This window comes from Camelina sativa, chromosome 5 (genome assembly GCF_030686135.1).
Source record: "Camelina sativa cultivar CO46 ecotype springtype chromosome 5, ASM3068613v1".
Classification (NCBI taxonomy): Eukaryota; Viridiplantae; Streptophyta; class Magnoliopsida; order Brassicales; family Brassicaceae; genus Camelina; species Camelina sativa.
In genome coordinates, this window is record NC_141884.1 from 20,011,512 (window position 1) to 20,035,404 (window position 23,893).

The following is a 23,893-nucleotide window of genomic DNA, read 5'->3' on the forward strand; positions in this document are numbered from 1 at the left end:
ACGATATCCATTTGTCGTCATGTTGGATTACTCAATATCCAGATGACCAAATCATATTCAAATACTAATATACTTATTTAGTGCTGTCTTGTGCTTCACTTTTGTTGGTTCGTTGTCCTTAGCGTTTGTGGTACTCGGAGCCATCATATCCTTTTTTCGCATTACCTTCACTTTGCTTTAGTTCATATATTGTTGTTCTCATTTCAATAGAAAACATTTTATCAAAAAAAGAAAGAGAAAAAACGTATTTAGAGGTTATTTTTAGATATGCTCATTTCAGAACAAGAAACCGGTTATGTGTATACATCCGTCCTGAGTTTTTTTTTTCAGTTCTGTTTTAATTATAATAGATATGATTCATATGAGAGAAAGTTTATGTATTTCTTTTCGGAACAAAAATTGTTTAACTTAAAAGGAAAACTAAAAAATCCAAAATTCTTTTAATAATTTCAGAATTTTTCAAAAACACCTGAATTGGATATTTTTTACTTAACTCCCACTCAAAAGTTTATGTCCTAATATATTTCGAAATAAAATTTTTCGACCGACCCGGCCCACAGGGAAGTCACTGACACAGCCACTGAAACTAAAAATTCAGACCTCTAATTTTGAAGGTCTTTTTACATATAAATCTTTTAAATAATAAGATCTTTTTTTGGATGAGATATGTATAAGAACTAAATACTTATATGTAAAAGGCTTTTTGTTTTTGTTAGATATGTGAAAAGCCTTTGAAATTGTGAGCTTCTATAGAAAACTTAAAATTTTAAAGCAACTAAAGCACAAAAAAGAGCATTTTTTTTTTTCATAGGGCACTTGTTAATGTCGGGCCGGCAGGGCGCTACTCCCCCGTTTTCGTTATGAACACGTCTTTTCATTTTGGAAGATATATAGACAAGTTGTTTATCTCATTCAGAAGAAAAGATTAACATCTGTCTGTTATTACACGTTCTTTCAGAAAAAAGGCATTGTTTTCCTTTATAAAACATAATCATATTATCATATTCATTGATTCTTGATAACGAGTTCTCTATATCATTATATTTGCTTCGTTGCTTTAATTTTGAGCAATAATGTGTAGAGAATTGGGAAAAGATATCTTTTGTTATAAAACATAACGCAAAAATATATAAAAATATTATATTATATATGTATATATGTATGTAATATATACTACTATAATAAAGAGAGAGACGAGAGGTAAGTAAAGAATTCTTCTCTTCTTCTTGTGTTATTATTTCTTGTCTTCATCGACCACATATATATAGTACGGTAACTTGGTGATTAAGCTAAAGTACATACATTATATATATATAAATAACTTGCGGACTAAGGTAAATATAGATAAGATTAAAATTACTTAAAGTAGAAGTAATGTGATGGATAATCACATGTGTTATTATCCAGTTTATAACACTCCCCTTGATTATCCATTATCAATTACTTATTGTGTACTGCCTCATTAAAAATTTTATCATAGAAAAATACATAGGATAAATACCATAATAAGGGAAAAAGAATACAGTGACACAATCTCCCCCTTGGAAAAGATGAGTCTTTTTCTCTTCATAGGTTTCGTAGATGACTCATATCGATCATTCTTTGCTTCAAACAAACGAGTCTATTTTTCTTCATATCTTCCGTAAATGATCCATATCGATCATTTTCTTCATTCTTCAGAAGAGAGATAGACCTTCACCATTTACCTTCTTCTTTGAGATCGATATTTTGCGTGTTATTTGCTGCCTCGTTAAAAACCTTGTCATGGAAAAACCCAGTGGGATAAAAACCATGATAAAGGAAAAAGAGTGCAGCCACGCGAATCATCATATTCTCCCCATTTGTAATTACATCTGCTACATTGTTACTTGAGCTGATGTACTGGCTATCAACTTCCTTATTCTACTCAAATTCTTGACCGTAAGAGAGGAATATAATTTGTTTTGTCGCTCTTGGTGTAGCTTCCTTTGAATTGGGCGACATATGCAACATAGTCTTCAAACAGTGTTGTTGCCTTTGGTGACTACTTTAGTTGCGTCTTGCTAATGGGTCTCAACAAGCATTAACTAGTTGATGTTGATCAAACCCTCAGTTTGAAGTTCTTCGCCAACATGTTACGAGACTCCAATCTTAGGTAGATAAACTATTTGTTGACGGTTGGGCATCATCGGAGCCATTAGGGATCCTCGATATGGCATATGAAGCACAATTATTTTGGCATGACTTGAACGAGCAACGGCCAAAGTCTATTACTGAAATGTCTCGAAGTCGTTGGTTTGCGATATATCTTTATATCGATCCGATATAAATCTTCCATCTGCAAAACCAACTAAACCAAACTTGGGGGTTCCAAAATATATTAAACCCGAGTTGATTATACCTTAATAGAAGATATGTTTTAACTCATACTCAAAATCTACTGATAGAGAATAAGTTATATGTTGCAAAGATATTAGTAGAAAATGCTATGCACAATTCATAAGATATATAAATGCTCGTCAGCATTTATATATGATCTTATATGACTATATATATATATGACTTCCTTTTGAAGTGATTAGTATAACATCTATTGAAATAGATGTTTAGTTTAGAATATCTGGAGACATTTTTGTCTTTCCAAGATCTTTGATTCCAAATAACTCTTCAAGAGTTTTTGATGATGTTCAAAATCATCACTGTTATGAATTTTTGAGAACATAATTATGATATCATATATCTTTCGGGATAAGCTCTTCAAGCATCCCATGAGGCATATTTTAAGTCATCATATAATATCAATTTTGATTGATATAGGGTACTTTAACAAAACATGGTGCGACACACCATTTTGTTATATATCATTATACCCTTTTGATGCTTAGACCACTAGTCCAAAAATTACTCGTCTTTCATACGATTTTAATATAGACTTGATTACCTCTTTATTGGCCAATATATATCTCTATACGCTCACAAAGCAGAGATTTATGATCCTCATTAATCACATTGCGCGATTTAACATTTTTATTGTCGACATTATGTCTTTGGTTCCATATTTTCCGTAATGACATGGTTAATCGAGATCTCTTTAATCATTATATAAATGATTTTATACAGGTACCTGATTTCGTTATTAACCATATCAATCGGTTTCTCTACTCCTCTTTAGAAGTATCTTGCTCCTTTTTAGGAGTCTATTTGCTTCTCTCTGGGAGTCTATTAGCTCTTTTTATCTTTAGGAGTTCATTTTCTCCTCTTTTGAGAGTATAATCCTCTTTTTAATTTGCTCCTTTTTTTTTTCGAGGATTTCATTTATCTTATATAGGAACCAAAGTAGCCTATCACGTTTCTTATGTGTCATATACTTAGTATGTCATCCGCCAGAGACATATTTTATTAGAGCATTTCTAACTGGGATGTGAGATTTCTCAGAACTACAAGTTCATATTCATTTATGTGAGGATCAATAGTTGTATGAAATCTCATCCATCAGCTTTTTGCATTTGATTTGCAATATATGTTTTGAATAGTGATCTGTTGAAGTTTTGAACTTTCAAGTTTATATTCATTAGATTCATTTGTTCAAAGATCCAAAACTATTCGATGATTCTCCCATAATGATGGAGAACTTTATCATCTAATATGATGATATACAAATTTTGTAATAGGCACATCTCTCATAAGATGGTTTTAAAGCGGAGACTCATCTCCCTCATCTATATATTTCATCCTCTGTAGATGATATTTTTATGTAGTGTGGATGAGCATTTTAAATACGTATCACACACCCATAAGATTTGAAATAAGAAATATTTAATCTCCAACTATGAATATATAACATGCGAGAAATATTTCTTTATAAATTGTTGGTCTCATATATAATATTGACTATATGCAAAACTGCATGTTCCATGTTTTGACATGGAGATTAAATCACCAAGAACCGTTTTGCAATCTCTTGGAGTTGCACTGTGAACGATTCATCATAGCTCATTTCAAGAGTGAACATCATGGATGTTCCACTTTATCCCATGCGACATATATATGTGATAAACGATAGGATATGACTTCACCATAGTTATATCGCTATGGGGTGTCAAATTCACCAAAGTTTATCGACTTATTGTCGATGTGGGATTCCTTAATTTCTCCCCCTCGAGATGATAACTCTTGGAGTTCATTCATCTCGTACTGAATCCAACTTTGAGATTGTGACAACCCGTCCCGCGGACCCCACTAGCCCAATTGATCAATTGGTGACAGCTTGTCCTGTGGGAAGGTTGTTAAAGGGTGAGGACCAGGGTTCGAGGAACGCCTGGCGCACCAATAACCTACTGGTGGATTGGGATATCCACAGTGATGGGTTAGGATCGATGCCCTGCAGGGCCAGCTTGGAGTCTGTTGGACGGCTAGCAGTGGGCTAGCAGGGTCCACAGACGGTCTGTTAGGGCAGCTAGCGGTGGGCTAGTGGGGTCCGCGGGACGAGTTGTCACATAAAAATTGATTTTTATTGTAACAACCCGTCCCGTGGACCCTGCTAGCCTCACTGCTAGCCCGCTAGCCTCACTGCTAGTCGCCCAAACGGACCCCAAGCTGGCCCTGCAGGGCATCGATCCTAACCCCTCACTGGACAAATGGAACTATTAATCCAAATCCACAGTAGGTTATTGGTGCACCAGGCGTTCCTCGAACCCTGGTCCCCACCCTTTAACAACCTTCCCACAGGACAAGTTGCCACCAATTGATCTGCAGCTCAATTGGTGGCAACTTGTCCTGTGGGAAGGTTGTTAAAGGGTGGGGACCAGGATTCGAGGAACGCCTGGTGCACCAATAACCTACTGTGGATTTGGATGAATAGTTCCATTTGCCCAGTGAGGGGTTAGGATCAATGCCCTACAGGGCCAGCTTAGGGTCCGTTTGGGCGGCTAGCAGTGAGGCTAGCGGGCTAGCAGTGAGGCTAGCAGGGTCCACGGGACGGGTTGTTACAGAGATCAACAACATACCAATTTCGTTTATGTATATTATCTTAGATCCTTATAAGATGTGAGATTAGTATTACCCCCTCTCAAGATGATGACTTTGATGTCCATTCACCTTTGACCGAATCTTATATTTGAGGTTTAATTTGGGGATTTATTAAGGAAATCAAACCATCATATATATACAATGAGCTTGTTAATCCAAAGGGATGGTGAATGGGCCAACACTATATGATTCTGGAGGCATAGCCTACTACAGAATTAAAGAGGAGGTATATAACCATCAACTCCATAAACAATAAATAGAAATTTAAATGAATTTAAATAAACTTAAATAAATTCAACATAAATTAGATGTTACCTGAAATATGAATGATGTGCAATGCTTACAACCTCATGAAATGTGAACGGGGACATGCAATACTTTTGAAAGAACTTTTGTTCCTCAAAACAAATTCTCAATATTATTGATTGACCGGGATGGCTTGACCGGTAATGTTATACTTGAAGCATAAAAGAATTTCATATTTACTATTATTTTGCCATCTTTCTTTTTGCATGATATAATCATATACATGTGTGTCTCCAATATGGCCGATCTTGCGATATCATATTTATTTATAGCCTCAACATAATAATTTTATTAAGACAAAATGTCATTAAAACTCCATGAGTTTCTTTGAGACTTTGGAGAACAATAGACATCAATAATTATGAATCTGATGTCTTTGGAAGTCGAGAGACTAGCTCATCTAGACCTTCCAATTATTTTTTGCACTGTATAAAATATATGTACACGTGCTTTATATATTCTCATAAGAGAAATATATTTTTGACTATAAAGACATTTCATTGTCTTTAAATTTTATATGACACATATAATTATTCTTTACGAATAAATAAAATTAAATAAACAAACATAGAAATTCAGAAAATAAAATAAGAGTTATTAATAGACATAACTTTTCTTTGATCGTAGAGTAGGCAGAGCCTATCATATATAACGATCAATCCGGAAAAGACATAGCTTTTTTATTTGATCATAAATGAGGCAGAATCTCTACATATATAAGGATCAATCCGAAAATGACATAGTCTTATATTTGATCGTATAGAAGGCAAAGTCGATCTTCCCGGAAAGGACATAGCCTTTTGTATTTGATCATATAGGAGGCATAGCCTGCCTTTTTTAACGATCTTTCTGGAAAAGACATAGTCTTTTGTTAGATCTGGAAGGAGGCAAAGTCTACCATATAAAACGATTCATCCAAAAATTGTATAGCTTTATATATGATCGTAAAGGAGGCAGAACCTACTATATATAACGATCTATCTATCCGGAAAAAACATAGCTTTTATTTGATCGTGAAGGAGGCAGAGCCTTCCATATATCTTACGATCTATCCAGATATGATTTACCTATAGATTTGATCGTAAATGAGGCAACACCTTCAACTTATGAGGATCAATCCAGAAAAAAAAACATAATTTTACGGTGTCTATAATATATATGATCTATAAACATAAATCGAAACAATATAAATTTACTTACCTCGTAAAAGCTCTACCAGTAAAGACATCGTGCTGATAACGTGTTATAAAACATAACGCAAATATATAAAAATATTATATTATATATGTATATATATATATATGTATGTAATATACACTACTATAATAAAGAGAGAAACAAGAGGTAAGTAAAGAATTCTTCTCTTCTTCTTGTGTTATTATTTCTTGTCTTCATCGACCACATATATATAGTACAGTAACTTGGTGACTAAGCTAAAGTACATACATTATATATATACAAGTAACTTGGGGACTAAGGTAAATATAGATAAGATTAAAATTACTTAAAGTAGAAGTAATGTGATGGATAATCACATGTGTTATTATCCAGTTTATAACATCTTTGTATTATTCACATGACCAACATATTTATACAAGAGGTTGTACTTCTCACATTTTTAAGATAAGACTACAACTTTATATGATAAGGACTATATAGATTGAAGCATATCATATCTACACTAATATGCTCCCGCAAGATAGACGACGTTTGCAGAGACCAATCTTGTGACAAAGAGTGTCGAAACGCTGACGAGGCAGAGGTTTAGTGAGTGCATCCGCCAACTTGTCTTCTTAACTAATGTGAGCGACATGAAATTGTTTGGCCTGAATTTGCTCTCGAACGAAATGATAGTCAAGAGCTAAATGCTTCATACGAGAGTGAAACACTGGATTTGCAGAGAGTTAAGTTGCTCCAATGTTATCGTAGAACAGAACCGGTGTAGTAGTGGACTGAATACCAAGCTCAAACATTAGGGAAACAACCCATTTCACCTCAGAAGCTGCCGCAATAAGAGCTCGATACTCCACCTCAGTCGAAGAGCGAGCAACACCACTCTGTTTCTTGGACGACCAAGACACCGGCTGGCGACCAATATACACCAAGCAACCACCGGTAGACAAGTATCATCACGACAGCCAGTCCAGTCAGCATCGGAATACGCATGAAGAGTAATAGGTGTCAAAGCAGAGAAGAAAATGCCCTTATCCAGAGTTCCAACCATGTAACGTAATAACCGCTTAACAGCCTCCCAATGCACAGTCGTAGGTTTGTGCATGAATTGAGAAAGACGATTGACTGCAAACACAATGTCAGGTCGAGTTAAAAGAAGGTACTGCATACTCTCAACCTTGGCACGATATTGAGTCCCATCAGACAAAGGAATACCAGACAACAGAGAGAGAACCTTCGAGGACACCATTGGCGTAGGAACAGGTTTTGCTTCCGCCATGTGAGTTTTGCAGAGCAAGTCAGTGATGTACTTGGTCTGTGTGAGGTGAAGACCAGAAGCAGTGCGATAAGCCTCCATACCAAGGAAGTAGGACAGCTGACCAAGGTCTTTGAGAGAGAAATTAACACCAAGTAAATCAGTGACCCGCTTTAGTTCTGTCATGGAGGAGCCAGTGATGACTATGTCGTCAACATAGACAAGGATATAGATGTAGGAGCTGCCTATGCGGAGAACAAAGAGTGAAGCATCGGCATGTGAGTTTTTAAACCCAAGACTAACCAAAAAATCTTGAAGTGCATTATACCATGCACGAGGCCCTGCTTGAGGCCATAAACCGCCTTCTTAAGTCGACAAACATGATGAGGTTTGTCTTTATCAACAAGATCCGGAGGCTGGAGCATGTACACTTCTTCGTTGAGAGGACCTTGGAGGAAGGCATTGTTTACATCTAAAAGGACCAACCTTTTTTTTTTAATAAATAATAAATAATATATATATAAATAAATTACAACTAGTGGTCCCATATCCACTAGCCACCTAACCACATATCCAATAATGATTCAATAACAATCTAATATCATAGCATAAACAATATCTAAATACCAAACAACAAGAAACATGAAACCAACAACCTAGCAATGTTTCTAATGACTCAACTCTAGCAACCTAGCAATGCCAGACAACATCCAATCGAGTCCCTAGAACATCCTCCTCTTCATTGCCTTGATTCCATGATCACACTTTGCCTTTACCTGCACCACAAACACATATTGAGATGCATGAGTATTTGATAAACACTCAGTAAGGCAATCCTCCCATCTACTGGGATATACACACAAGCAACAATGATTCCAATGTTCTAAACAAACAACAAACAAAACAAACAAACCAGGAAATCAAACATCGTATCGCTGGAAGGGAGGTGTCGACCGACACCAGCCAAGTGTCGACCGACACTGGCCTTGGTGTTGACCGACACTACCCCACAGTGTCGATCGATGCCCAATTTGCTGGTGTTGACCGACACCAAGTGGTGTCGATCGACACTCCCTCTGCAATCGCGATCCGCTCGAAGCCGAGAGTCGAATCTCGCTCCCAATCTCCTCCAAATCGCCCAATACTCATAACCCAAGCCAAATACGTCCATAGGAACCTGTAGCAACCAATCCCAGCAAGAAAAACACACAAAACAACAACAAACAAGCAAGAACAAGGAAATCAAAGGTATAGATTAGCCATGGTCATGCACTCACCTCTTTGCAAGAAGTTTCTGACAAACAGTGGACGAATCCACACTCCCAGCAAGCTTCCCACACGTTCCAAGCCTTGAATTCTCACTCCCACAGCAAGATCTCCCACAAACTCAAGAACAATATTTTCTCCTCTTTCTCTTTGTTTTCAGCGGCTAGACAACAACAATACACGACCTAGGTCGTTCTCCCACTTAAATATCACAGTTTAATCGTTCTCCTCAAACCAAACCGACCAAAAATCGATAATTAAATCGAACCGGTCGAACCAGAAAACAATCAGTGTCGATCGACACCTCCTGTGGTGTCGATCGATACCCTCACCAAATTACCAAAAAATGGTTTGCGGGTGTTACAATTCTCCCCCACCAATCTAGATTCGTCATCGAATCTCGAACGACCATCAGCCAAGGACTCCCGTGCAACCGTCTCCACGGCCCGCACTCCTCCGACCGATCTATAGAAGGTCACCTCTAGGCGATAGACTCACGCTCCAGGCATCATTTGCTCTCGACTTTTAGACTTTCCTTTACTCATAGGCATAAACCTTGAGTTTTTAATGGCTCCTCATCAGACCTAAGTCTGCATGCCATAATGTTAGCTTCTCATCGGGCCTAAACCCGCATGCCATAATATATAAGGAAAATCCAAACTCGTATCTCGGGTTGCCACCCTACAGCGCGCCCCCAGATCGTCATCCGAAGTCGATATACCAACCATATTCCCAAGCCACAAAGTCTCTGAATATGGAAGTACTAGGAGAACCTAAGTCCTCCAAGAGTCGCGAGCAAACAATTCTGAACACGTCTGAGTCCTATCCCTATCCAGGTTTCCTTCCCGTGGCTCGCGTAAAACATCCCAATGTCCTACCAACCACATATCCCCTCACTGGAATACCTCATGACCACACAAGGATCATATACATGCCACAAGGGCCGCCACAAAGGCCAAACAAAATATCCTAAAGAGGACCGCCACCGAGGCCAAGCAAAATGTCCTAAAGAGGACTGCCACCAAGGCCAAACAAAATGTCCTAAAGAGGACCGCCACCAAGGCCAAACAAATGTCATAAACAGGACCGCCACCAAGGCCAAACAAATGTCCTAAACAGGACTGCCACCAAGGCCACTCGTCCTGAAGGACCGTCACAAAGACCATCTGTCCCGAAGGACCGCCTAAACAGGCACTTTGGCTAAACAGCCCGCCACAAAGGCCACACAATTGGCTAAACAGCCTGCCACAAAGGCCACACACGGCTAAACAGCCCGCTACAAAGGCCACACAATGTCTAAAAAGACTGCCACACATAAGCACACTGAATCGAAAGTCCGCCACTAAGGCCACACAAGCCCCTCTAAGGCTCTCCACCGCTAAAATGGACAAATTCCAACTCCTGTAAAACTTTCCATATTTAGCACTTTCCATTTTTGGAAACCCCTATTTCAGGAAACTTTCCTCCAAAACTCCGCCTCACAGAGACTTTTTACCCCGAGCACCACCTCATCTTGTTACTGAGTCGCACAACCAACCACCCCAAGGGATTGAGTAAACAAGAGAGATGGGCTGGAATACTCCATTCCCGCTCCAGCCACGGATTACAGATGGGACCAGGCTAAACAAGCTCAAGCCACGGCTTGCTTCTCATACCACTTCTTGAACCTTGCCTTCATCTTCGCCTCAGGCTCCCAAGTCTGCTCCTCAACACCATCACAGTCCCAAAGGACTCTCATCAAAGGAATCTTCTTCTTCCGAAGTTCCTTGATCCTCCTCCCGAGAACCCTCACTGGTCTCGCCTCCACAATCATGTTAGGCTGAAGATCCTCAGGAATCTTATGCAACACCTGCTCCCCCTCACGGAGACACTTGCACAACATAGACACATGGAAAATCTTATGGAACGCACGCATAACCTCAGGTAACTCCAGTTTATATGCCACTGGTCCAACTCTCTCAATCACTCTGAACGGACCCATATACCTCGGACTCAACTTAGTCTCAGTCAATGACCTGTTCGAACCCCGCAACATGGCCATCTTGAGGTAAACTCTATCTCCTACCTAAAACTCAAGATCTCTCCTCCTCCTATCAGCATAACTCCTCTGCCTATCCTAAGCCTCCTTCATGTTCAGCTTGAGAACCCGAATCCATGGTGATCATATCCCACTTCCACTCAGGAATGGGTAAACTCTTCAGTAAACCGCCAAGAACCTGATGCTCAGCCTTCATTAGCTGACACACACCGCACCTCGTGACCCAACTAGCTACATCCTTCTTCATCCCGACCCAGTGATAATACCTTTCGAGATCACGGTACATCTTAGTCGCTTCTGGATGAATAGAAAACCTGCTCGCATGAGCCTCTCTGAGGATCTCCTGTCTCAACTCCTCATCCTTGGGCACACAAACCCGACCGTGCACCACGATAGTACCATTATCTGAGACCTGATACTCTGAATCCACATCCTTTGAGGCATTCACCAGCCCCAAATCCTTCTCCTGAGCCAACCGCATCCTATTCAGAAGATCTGCTCTATCCACTGCTTCCAAACCCAAAGGTTCCTGTGAAACAGCACACAAGCTCAAAGCACTGATCTCTCCCACCAGAGACTCCATCTCCTGCTCCTGAGCCGAAGCTACCCTCTTCTGACTCAGAGCATCTGCAACCGTGTTAGCCTTACCAGGGTGATAGGCTATCTCCAAATCATAATCTGCCACAAGCTCCATCCACCACCTCTGTCTCAAATTCAGCTCAGGCTGAGTGAATATATACTTCCGGCTCTTATGATCTGTAAACACCTGTACCTTTGCACCATAATGATAAGATCTCCAAATCTTCAGGGCAAAAACTACAGCAGCCATCTCCAAATCATGAGTAGGATAGTTGCCCTCATGCTTCCGCAACTGCCGCGAAGCGTAGGCAATCACCTTCCCATGCTGCATCAGCACACACCCCAAACCAACTCTAGATGTATCAGTATAAACCACATAGGGTTCTCCCTGCTCAGGCAAAACCAACACTAGCGTAGTAGTTAACATCTCCTTAGGGCTTTCAAAGCCCTTCTCACACTCCTGTGACCAAACAAAAAAAACATCCTTCCCTATCAACTTAGTCATAGGGCGTGCTCTACTTGCAAAATCCTGCACAAACCTCCTGTAGTAACCTGCCAGACCAAGGACACTCCTGATCTCTGTGGCATTCTGCGGTCTAGGCCAATCTCTGATAGCATGAATCTTTTCCGGATCTATAGAAACCCCCTCTGCAGAAACAATGTGACCTAGAAAACCCATCTCACGCTGCCAGAAGCTACACTTGCTCAACTTTGCAAACAACTTCTGCTCCCGTAACTTCTCCAGAACTGCCCTCAAATGCACTACATGCTCCTTAGGACTCTTAGAATATACCAGGATATCGTCGATGAAAATGATGACAGACACATCAAGAAACTCCTGAAACACGCTGTTCATCAATCTCATAAACGCTGCTGGTGCGTTGGTCAACCCGAAAGGCATCACCACAAACTCATAATGCCCATACGTCGTCCTGAAAGCCGTCTTCCTCACATCTGCCTCTTTAATCGGTACCTGATGATAACCCGACGCCAGATCTACCTTGGAGAACGAAGTAGCACCCCTCAATTGATCCAACAACTCATCGATCCTAGGAAGAGGATACTTGTTCTTCACAGTGACCCGGTTCAAGCCCCGATAATCAATGCACAACCTGAAACTCCCATCCATCTTCTTGACAAACAACACCGGCGCTCCCCACGGTGATACACTAGGACGAATGAATCCCTTACTCAACAAATCCTCTAGCTGCTTCTTCAGCTCTGCCATCTCTGCTGGAGCCATTCTGTAAGGAGCCTTGGATAACGGTGTCGTCCCCGGTTCCAGTTCAATGGTAAATGGATCTGACCAAGATGGTGGTAATCCCTGCAAAGACTGAAACACATCCTCAAACTCCTCCACTACCGGAATACCGCTAACCGTAGACTTCCCCACTGACTCTTGCATAGATATAGTAACCAAATAAGCCTCACGGCCTTTCTCGATCATCTTCCCAGCCTGAATGGCTGAGATCACGAGACTCCCCAAAGCCGGTCTAATACCCTGAAAAACCAACTTCCCTCCTGGACGCTCAAACTCCACTCTACCCCGATGGCAATCCAAATGCACCATATGCCGATGCAACCAATCCATCCCGAGAATAATATCATACAACTCCACTGGACTGATAAGCAAATCCGCTGGCCATGACTCTCCTGCGATCTGAATATCAACTCCTCTAGCTCGTCCAATAACTCCTGTACGCTCTCCGGGATCCAATAACAATCCAATATCATATCCAATAATAATCCAATGATGATCCAATAACAATCCAATATCATAGCATAAACAATATCCAATAATCAATATCCAATAATAATCCAATAATGATCTAATAATAATCCAATAACAATCCAATATCATAGCATAAACAATATCCAAATACAAAACAACAAGAAACATGAAACCCGCAACCTAGCAATGTTTCTAATGACTCAACTCTAACAACCTAGCAATGCCAAACAACATCCAATCGAGTCCCTAGAACATCCTCCTCTTCATTGCCTTGATTCCACGATCACACTTTGCCTTTACCTGCACCAGAAACACATATTGAGATGCATGAGTATTTGATAAACACTTAGTGAGGCAATCCTCTCATCTACTGGGCTATACACACAAGCAACAGTGATTCCAATGTTCCAAACAAACAAAAAACAAAACAAACAAACCAGAAAATCAAACATCGTCTCGCTGGAAGGGAGGTGTCGACCGACACTGGCCTTGGTGTCGACCGACAGTACCCCACAGTGTCGATCGATGCCCAATTTGCTGGTGTCGACCGACACCAAGTGGTGTCGATCGACACTCCCTCTGCAATCGCGATTCGCTCGAAGCCGAGAGTCGAATCTCGCTTCCAATCTCCTCCAAATCGCCCAATACTCATAACCCAAGCCAAATACGTCCATAGGAACCTGTAGCAACTAATTCAGCAAGAAAAACACACAAAACAACAACAAACAAGCAAGAACAAGGAAATCAAAGGCTTAGATTAGCCATGGTCATGCACTCACCTCTTTGCAGGAAGTTTCTGACCAACAATGGACGAATCCACACTCCCAGCAAGCTTCCCACACGTTCCTAGCCTTGAATCCTAACTCCCACAGCAAGATCTCACCCACAAAGCCTTGAAATCTCACAAAGACTCCCAAAAACTCAAGAACAATATTTTCTCCTCTTTCTCTTTGTTTTCAGCGGCTAGACAACAACAAAACACGACCTAGATCGTTCTTCCACTTAAATATCACGGGTTTAATGGTTCTCCTCAAACCAAACCGACCTAAAATCGATAATTAAATTGAACCGGTCGAACCAGAAAACAATCAGTGTCGATCGACACCTCGTGTGGTGTCGATCGATACCCTCACCAAATTACCAAAAAATGGTTTGCGGGTGTTACAACATCTAACTGGAGCAGAGGCCAATTGCGACCAACAACAATACCAAGAATGGCACGGATGGTAGCATGCTTAACAACCGGACTAAACATGTCATGGTAGTTGTAACACCCGCAAACCAAATTTGGTGTTTTGGGGGTGGGTGTCGATCGACACCATGGGAGTGTCGATCGACACCAGCTTCTATGGTTCGACCAGATTGATTCAAATTGTTGTTTTTGGTTTGGTTTGGTTCAATTGAAGTGCCTAACCGATGTATATAAGTGAAAACTCGACCTAGGTCGTGAAAAGAGATTGTCTTGGCCATTTTATCAGAAAAGAGAGAAGAGAGAGTGTTCTTGAGGGGATTAAGAGATTCTAAGCTGTTTTGGTGAGATCTGTTCCTGTGGAGTGGAGATCTTGTGCTAGGAACAAAGGAGAAGGTTTCTAAGGGTTGGATACATCGTTGTTGAGTCATAATCTTCCTGCAAAAGAGGTGAGTGCATGACCATGGCTTATCTAAGCCTGAGAATCCTTTGTTTGCTTGATTTGTTGTGTTATGTGGTGTTTTTCTTGTTTGTGGTGGTTGTGTTATGGTTATTATAGGTTCCTGAAGCTTTTGGGTGAGTTTGGGACGGATTGGAGATGATTGGTAATGGAGATTCAACGATCGGCTTCGAGCAGAACGTGTCTGCGAAGGGAGTGTCGATCGACACCAGTTAGGTGTCGGTCAACACCATGTTTGGCCTGTGTCGATCGACACCAAGTTGCTTGATTCGTGATTTTCCTGCTTTGTTTGTGTTTGGTTGTTATTTGTTAAGCATTGGTTTCTCAGTTGCTTGTGTGTATAGCCTAGTAGATGGGAGGATTGCCTCACTAAGTATTTGTGAAAATACTTACGCATCTCAATTGTTGTTTGTGGTGTGCAGATATGTGACGTGGAATCATGGCGATGTGGAGGAGGATGATCTAGGGTCTCGTTTGTGTGTTACTGGTTATATTCTTTATGTTGGAACCTTGGATAGAGATATGATAGGTTGTGGATAGGATGGTTAGGAGTGTTACTGTATTGATGATGTATTAATTTTGTATTATTGGTATGTTTCCGCTGTGCTTAATGGTTATTGCTGGTTTAATGATGAGTTGTGGTTTGGGTTGGTTAATTAAGTAGTATGGGATGCTTAATTATGTATTGTATTTATTATAAAAAAAACGGGTCGGGTCGTTTCAATTTGGTATCAGAGCCCTTACGGTTCTAGGGCGGTTATGTGGATGGTTTAGAGCGGTTTAGGAATTTAATTGGTGGAATTATTTTCCTGTTGCTTGATGCATGATGTTGTGTGATGGAATTGATTATGAGTAGTTAGTCAATTTTCATGTGGTATGGAGTCCTTGTATCATCCTCTTCGAGCCTTCAATGAGATTCCACGGTAAGTGATTTTGTGTGTTGTTAGTTGTGTAGTGTTTTTAGCTTCTGTGCGGGAGGTGCAGTTAGCTATTGAAAGTTGTTGGAAAGTGGTGGATCACGCCGGTATCGGGAAATATCGTTGGCGGTGATTGGTGGGAGTGGATGTTTTGCAAACGAAGTTCTTTTGATATTTTGACTTGTATGTCATGTGGAAAGGAATTTGCGCGGGATTTCTAAAAGTGGAAAGTTTCTTAAAATGGAAAATTTTTCGGGAGGTAGAACTTGTCCATTTTTGGAAAGGTTTATGCTGGTCAGGTGGGGGCCTGAGGGTGTGGCTGGTGTTGCTGGAGGTCCAGCAGGTGTTGTGAGTGTGGCAACATGTTTTGCTTAGACCGAGATGACCGTATTGCGGATTTACTGGCAGTGTTGTTGGAGAGGATTTAATAAGATGATTAGTTCTTATTGAATCTTGATGTGGAATGGATTAAGGGATTATGCAATTCTGAAAATAGAAAGTTCCAGAAAAGAAAGTTTCCATAAATGGAAAGTTCCAGAAAATGAAAGTTTCTAAAAAGGGAAAGTTCTATGAATAGTTAGGACTTATCTATTTTTGGGAAACGGGATGTGAAATGCCGGAGTGGCGGGAATATTTAGAGGTTGACCGGATGAATGGTCATAGATGAGATGATTAGTTCTCAAAGATTTTTGATTGGTAGTGTTACGGTGCTACGAGATGTGCGGGTTCTAAAAAAATGGGAAGTTGTATGAATAGTTAAAGCTTGTCTAATTATGGAAGGTGCGGTTGCAAATAAATAGAAAGTTCTATGAATAGTTAGAACTTGTCTATTTATGGAAATGGCGTGTGTAAACACCCAAATGGTTGAGATGTTTTTGAGTTGGCCTGAAGAGTGGTCATGGTGGTGGTGATATTCTGGTGAGAGAATATGGTGATTGGTAGAGCATTGCAATGTTATACACGAACCACATGAGGTAGTTCCGGTCGGGAGATGCTTATTGACGTTAGGACTTGTTTGCTCATGCGGAGATGATTAGTTCTCCGGAGGAGATGATTAGTTCTCTTGGGGAGATGATTAGTTCTCCTGAGGGGATGATTAGTTCCCCTGGTGCACCGCGGGCTTGACGGGTTGCGACCCTGAGGGCGGCAGAGGAGATGCTTAGTTCTCCTAGGGGATGATTAGTTCCCCGGAGGGGATGAGTAGTTCCCCTGGTACCGAGATCTCGAGGGTGACGATCCAAGAGTGAGACGGTATGGCTCAAGGACGACGGTCTGAGAGTGCAGGCGGTGCAGTTCGAAGGTTGCGACCTGAGAACGTGTGAGTGTGAGAGCAAACAATAGTGACTGGATGTAGACCTCGGAGGTCGGGGTTGATCTCGTGTTTTTGTGTTGTGCTGACTAGTGGGGTCAGGGTTGTGTGGCCGTTTGGTCACGTGGATGTGCGGGCCGTGGTGACGGTTGCACGAAAGTCCTTGGTGGAGGGACGATGTTGCAGGATTCGAGGACGAATCCATATTGGTGGGGGAGAATTGTAACACCCGCAAACCAAATTTGGTGTTTTGGGGGTGGGTGTCGATCGACACCAGCTTCAATGGTTCGACCAGATTGATTTAAATTGTTGTTTTTGGTTTGGTTTGGTTCAATTGAAGTGCCTAACCGATGTATATAAGTGAAAAATCGACCTAGGTCGTGAAAAGAGATTGTCTTGGCCGTTTTATGAGAAAAGAAAGAAGAGAGAGTGTTCTTGTGGGGATTAAGAGATTCTAAGCTGTTTTGATGAGATCTGTTCCTGTGGAGTGCAGATATTGTGCTAGGAACAAAGGAGAAGGCTTCTAAGGGTTGGATACATCGTTGTTGAGTCATAATCTTCCTGCAAAAGAGGTGAGTGCATGACCATGGCTTATCTAAGCCTGAGAATCCTTTGTTTGCTTGATTTGTTGTGTTTTGTGGTGTTGTTATTGTTTGTGGTGGTTGTCTTATGGTTATTATAGGTTCCTGAAGCTTTTGGGTGAGTTTGGGACGGATTGGAGATGATTGGAAACGGAGATTTGACGATCGGCTTCGAGCAGAACGTGTCTGCGAAGGAAGTGTCGATCGACACCAGTTAGGTGTTGGTCGACACCATGTTTGGCCTGTGTCGATCGACACCTCTCTGGTGTCGGTCGACACCAAGTTGCTTGATTCGTGATTTTCCTGGTTTGTTTGTGTTTGGTTGTTATTTGTTAAGCATTGGTTTCTCAGTTGCTTGTGTGTATAGCCCAGTAGATGGGAGGATTGCCTCACTAAGTATTTGTGATAATACTTACGCATCTCAATTGTTGTTTGTGGTGTGCAGATATGTGACGTGGAATCATGGCGATGAGGAGGAGGATGATCTAGGGTCTTGTTTGTGTGTTTCTGGTTATATTGTTTATGTTGGAACCTTGGATAGAGATATGCTAGGTTGTGGATAGGATGGTTAGGAGTGTTATTGTATTGATGATGTATTAGTTTTGTATTATTGTATGTTTCCGCTGTACTTAATGGTTATTGCTGGTTTAATGATGATTTGTGGTTTGGGTTGGTTAATTAAGTAGTATGGGATGCTTAATTATATATTGTATTTATTATAAAAAAAAACGGGTCGAGTCGTTTCAGTAGTCGAGACCAGGGCGTTGGTGAAAGCCTTTGGCAACTAGACGGGCCTTGTACTTGTCCATGGAGCCATCGGGGTTGCGCTTAATACGAAAAACCCATTTAGAGCCAACAATGTTCTTTGCTTGTGAGCGATCAACAAGATCAAAAGTGTCATTTCGCTTAAAAGCATCAGTTTCAGCATGAATGGCCTGTGTCCACTTCTCGTCCTTAAGAGCTTGAACATGACTAACCGGTTCAATCTCTTTGAGAACAGCAGTGAGACCATAGCAAGGATTTGGTTTCCTAATGTTGTCCTTGGCTCGAGTCTGCATGATGTGTTCGTTTTGAGGAGGAGGCGGTGCGAGTGGAGGACCAGAGGAAGCCGAAACAGAGTGCTCTGCAACCGAAGATGCTGAGGAGGAAGCAGGCGATGACTCCAGCGATGGTGTGTCAATACTCGGAGGTGAAGAATCAGACGATGGGGCGTCAGGGAGCATGAGTGACCGATCAAAGGTAGGGATGATAGAGGCAGAAAATGAGTCGGAGGTCGATGGTTCAGGAAAGGAGAAGAGATGAGAGTTTGTTGGTGAGTAAAAGGGGAAAACTGACTCGACGAACTGAACGTGGCAAGAGACATAAGCACGAGAGGTTGACACATCTAAGTAGAGATAGGCACTTTGGGTGAGAGAGTAGCCTAGAAAAACATAGGGAGTGGATCTTGGACTGAACTTGTTGTGACCATACGGTCGAATCCAAGGGTAACACAAACAGCCAAAGGTACGGAGTTTGGTGTAATTGGGTACGATTCCGAAAAGTAAGTGATAATGAGAAGAATGAGAGAGATTTGGGGTTGTAAGTCGGTTTATAAGGTAGACAGCAGTGGAGAAAGAGTAAGTCCAATAGGTGTTTGGTACGGATGCATGGGTGAGAAGCGAGAGACCGGTTTCAACAATATGGCGATGTTTTGTTTCAGCCATGCCATTGTGCTCAGGAGTGTGAGGAGGAGAAGTGAAATGTGAAATTCCATTTGTTGCCAAGAACTCTTTAAGAGCAAGGAACTCCCCCCCCCCCCCCCCCCCCCCAATGTCCGAGAAGAGCCTTGAAGATTGGAAATATTTGAGCAACCTGAGATTTTTGTTTGAGAGGGTACAACCAGGTGTATCTTGTGTAATGATCCACATATATAACATAATATTTGTACCCATCTACAGAGACAACATGTGATGTCCAAACATCAGAATAAAGTATGTCAAGAGGAGCTTTTGATTGTAAAAAGGAAGTAGAGAAAGGTAACTTATGGCTTTTATTGCTAGAACAAGAGTAGTTGCAAATAAATGAGAAGACAAAGAAGCAGAAATAGGTAAAGAAAACTTGGAAACCATATGATGATAAGTCTGAGAATTTGGGTGTCTTAATCTAGAGTGCCAAGAGGATGGTGTCGTCTTGGAGCAGCTGAACGTAGAAACAGAGGTTAGAACAGTGTTTGGGACGGTGATCGGCCACTCATATACACCTTCATTGGCCTCCCCGTGCATAGATCCTTCACCTGAAAAGTAAAAGGACACAGTTGAATCATTACATTGTTACTTTGACAAAGTTTGTTGGCAGAGATCAAATTTTTCTTCATTGCAGGAACACATAAAACATTAGTGAGCTTAAGGTTCCGTGAATTAGAGGGAAGGGAGATGAAACCAGAGTGAGTTATGGGGAGATTCGATCCATTCCCAACCATAACGTTTTCTCCACCAGTGTACGGAGCATGGAGAGAGAGATTGGAGAGATAACTCGCAATGTGGTGTGACGCAGCACTATCAAGAAGCCACGGAGAGAGGTCGGGGTGAGGTGAGCTTGTTGTGTGATGAGCCTGAGGTTGTTGTTGCCATTGAGGCGTGGGAGGCGGCAAGTGAGGTGCATACCAAGGCACAAGACCACGATATGGAGCAGAATAGTGTGGTGAGTAAGAAGGAGTCGGTGATGGTGCTCTGTATTGTGGACATCTGCGAGCACCATGTCCTTTAACTCCACAGATTTGACACTTCCCAAGATATAGGCGAGATGGACGGAAACCACCACGTGAAGGGTTGTAGCCACCACGCGAAGATGAATTAGACTGTCGAGAAGAGAACTGAGTGGCATTCGCAGTCACTGGAATAGAGAAATCTGTTTTTCCAAAGACCTTGAGTGCGTTCTCCTGGTTGACAAGTTTTTCATGAAGTTCAGGGATTGAGATTGGCGTGTCACGACCTTGAACCATCTCGGTAACTGCTCTGTATTCTTCTCCAAGACCATATGTGATGTAGTCAAGGAGATCTTCATGGGGAAGGGGAGCATCAAGGAAGCAAGTTTGTCAGACTTGTCGATGATGTCTCGCATATAGTCATGAATTGTTTTGTTTCCTTTAGAAACATCCTTGAGTTGGTCCTTGATTTGACGGATGTGACCACGAGAGGATTTCCCATAAGTGCTAGAGAGGGTTTGCCAGAGATCCTGTGTTGTTGTAGTACGAGCAACAATCGGTTGGATGGAGAGGGAGAGAGAACCTAGTACAACGCTGAAGAGGAGCTTGTCTTGACGTTTCCAGGCTGTAAGATTTGGATTTGGTTGGTTTTCAGCGGTAGCAGTGGTGATTGTTGCAGCAGGCGTGTTGTCTTCATCGGTGATGAAGACATGATGGTCATGAGCCTCAAGAAGAGATTGAACTTGCAGATGCCAAGTGATGAAGTTGTTTGGCGTGAGTTTGGTGATGTTGGCCATGTTGAGAGAGATCAGGGTTTTTGCAGGTTCGGAGATGTTGAAGACAGGGGAGGGTTCAACAGAGGTAGAGGAGGCGTCAGATGCCATTGCAGAAGAAGAAGAGAGATTGCAGAGAAAGAAAAAGAAATAGAAATAAGATCGACAGAGAGGTTTAAGGTTTTCGGATCAAATAAGCTCCTTGGGACTCAAGCACTCGAGAGGTCACAAAGCGTCCGTGCAAAGGAGTTAGAGCGGTTTTACTTAAACCTGTTAGATAAGGCAATGAAGAAAGAGAGCGTTGAGATTGCTGAGGAAGCTATGAAGTTAGTTAACAACACCATCTGCAAGATGATTATGGGGAGGAGTTGTTCTGAGGAGAATGGTGAAGCTGAGAGAGTCATAAGCTTGGTGGCCAAGTCAGATGCCTTAGCAAAGAAGTTCTTCTTGGCAGCCATCCTGCGCAAACCCCTTCCGAAATTTGGGATCTCACTGTTCAAAAAGGAGTTATTGGATGTTTTGAGCAAGTTTGACGAAGTGTTAGAGAAGATTCTTGTGGAAAACAAAGAGAAATTGGAATCAGGAGCATCAACAAGATACTGTCATGATGGATAAGCTATTGGAAGCTTATGGAGACGAAAACGCAGACTGTAAAATCAGTAGAGACCATATCAAGTCCTTGTTTGTGGTAAATGTTCCTTTTATTGACAAGTTAAGCGAACACCACTGTTTTGACTAAGAAATGTTTGCTACTGCAGGATTTGTTCGTAGCAGGCACCGACACCTCGACGCACACTATACAATGGATCATGGCCGAGATCATACACAATTCCTACATTCTTGAGATACTGAGAGAAGAAATTGATTCCGTTGTAGGGAAAACAAGGTTGATTCAAGAAACTGATCTACCGAACCTCCCTTACTTACAAGCGATTGTCAAAGAAGGGCTAAGATTGCATCCGCCGGTCCCCCTTGTGGTAAGGACGTTACAAGAAAGGTGTATGATCGGAGGGTTTTATGTACTGGAGAAGACAACACTTCTTGTTAATGGTTATGCTATGATGAGAGATCCCGAGTACTGGGAATATCCTCTAGAGTTTAAGCCAGAGAGGTTTCTAACTTCTTCAATGAAAAAAGATGAGATAAGAGATGAAGTCCTAAAATACATTCCTTTCGGGAGCGGCAGAAGAGGCTGTGCTGGAGCAAATCTAGCTTATGTCTCTGTAGGAACCGCGATTGGAGTGATGTGCCAATGCTTTGATTGGAAGACCAAAGAAGATAAGGTCAACATGGATGAGGCTGCTGGGAAAATAACGTTGACCATGGCTCATCCCCCTAAGTGCACTCTTGTTCCTCGAACCCTAATCCCTTTAACTTTATGTATGCAGATTCCCATTTCCTGACTTGGTCTCATAGTTAAAAAATTTCCTCGGTTTATCGAGAGATGAAAAAAAGACCAACGAGAATTGATCATTAGACCAACGAGAGTTGATCATAAGATCATCGAGAGATGATAAAAAGACCATCGAGAGATGATCATAAGACCAAAGAGAGTTGATCAGATGTGTTTTTGTCCCTGTGCCTCTATATGTATACGTAATACCTACAAGACAGAATACGAAACAGAACGAATCAACAGACTGTCACCCAAATCTAACCAGAAGATTGAAAAACACTAGGAATATACAATAATGTACCTCGATGGACATGCCTTAACAAGAAGATCATTCGTTAGATAATAAGGAGATATAAAGGATAGTCATATAAAGAAAAGCAACAAAACTTACATGAAATTAACACAGACATCTACACGATCCTTCCTTCTTTCACTAGAAGAAATACACAGACTTTTGCTTGTAGATCAACGAGCGTTGATTAGATATATCAACGAGGTTGATGATTGGATCAACGTGAACTGATTAGGACATGTTTATCCTATGATCTCTACAAGAATACCAAAACAAAACAGAGTTAGAACTTAAGACTTCATACGATCTTGAATCTTGATAATTAACCTTACGGAGGAGGAGGAAAACTCAGCTCTTCTGCTTGATGTTGAGTAACGCCAACATTTTCTTCCTCTAGCGTCGTCATCGTCATGAGAAACTGTTGTTGCAGATACGCAAAATCAAAATAAGGCTGCAGTTGGTGACCTTGAGGAGGAGGAGGAGGAGGAGGAGGAGGGAGAATCGGTGCACTTTGCTCTTGCTGTTGCTTCTCGGTAACGACACCATGTTGTTATTCCTCATGGTTTAATAATTCATTGATGGTGTTAAAGAACCCGTCATCCAACACGTCTTCTTGGGTCATCACCATCCCAGATCTTGAACCGTACCTTGACCTTGCGGAGGAGGAGGAGCAAGACTCGGCTGCTGTTGTTGAACGCCAACATTTTCTTCATCTAGCGTTCTTATAAATTGCTGATACGCAGAATCATAATGAGGCTGCAGTTGGTGTGAATCTGGCCGGGCTGCACTAAACTGCCATCGATGCGGTCGGTAAGAATCTAGCGGGCCTGGCCAAAACTGCTGCTGCTGTTGATACGCCAAATCACTAGGCTGCGGTTGATAGGAATCTAGCTGGGCTGGCTGAAACAGAAGTTGTTGTTGATACGCAATATCATGA

The 23,893-nt window shown here is 41.5% G+C and overlaps 1 pseudogene; it reads left to right on the top strand.

The window, feature by feature from the left end:
• Positions 1-22,062: 22,062 nt before the first annotated feature.
• Positions 22,063-22,671, top strand: LOC104789295 (cytochrome P450 705A1 pseudogene; annotated as a pseudogene).
• Positions 22,672-23,893: the final 1,222 nt, after the last annotated feature.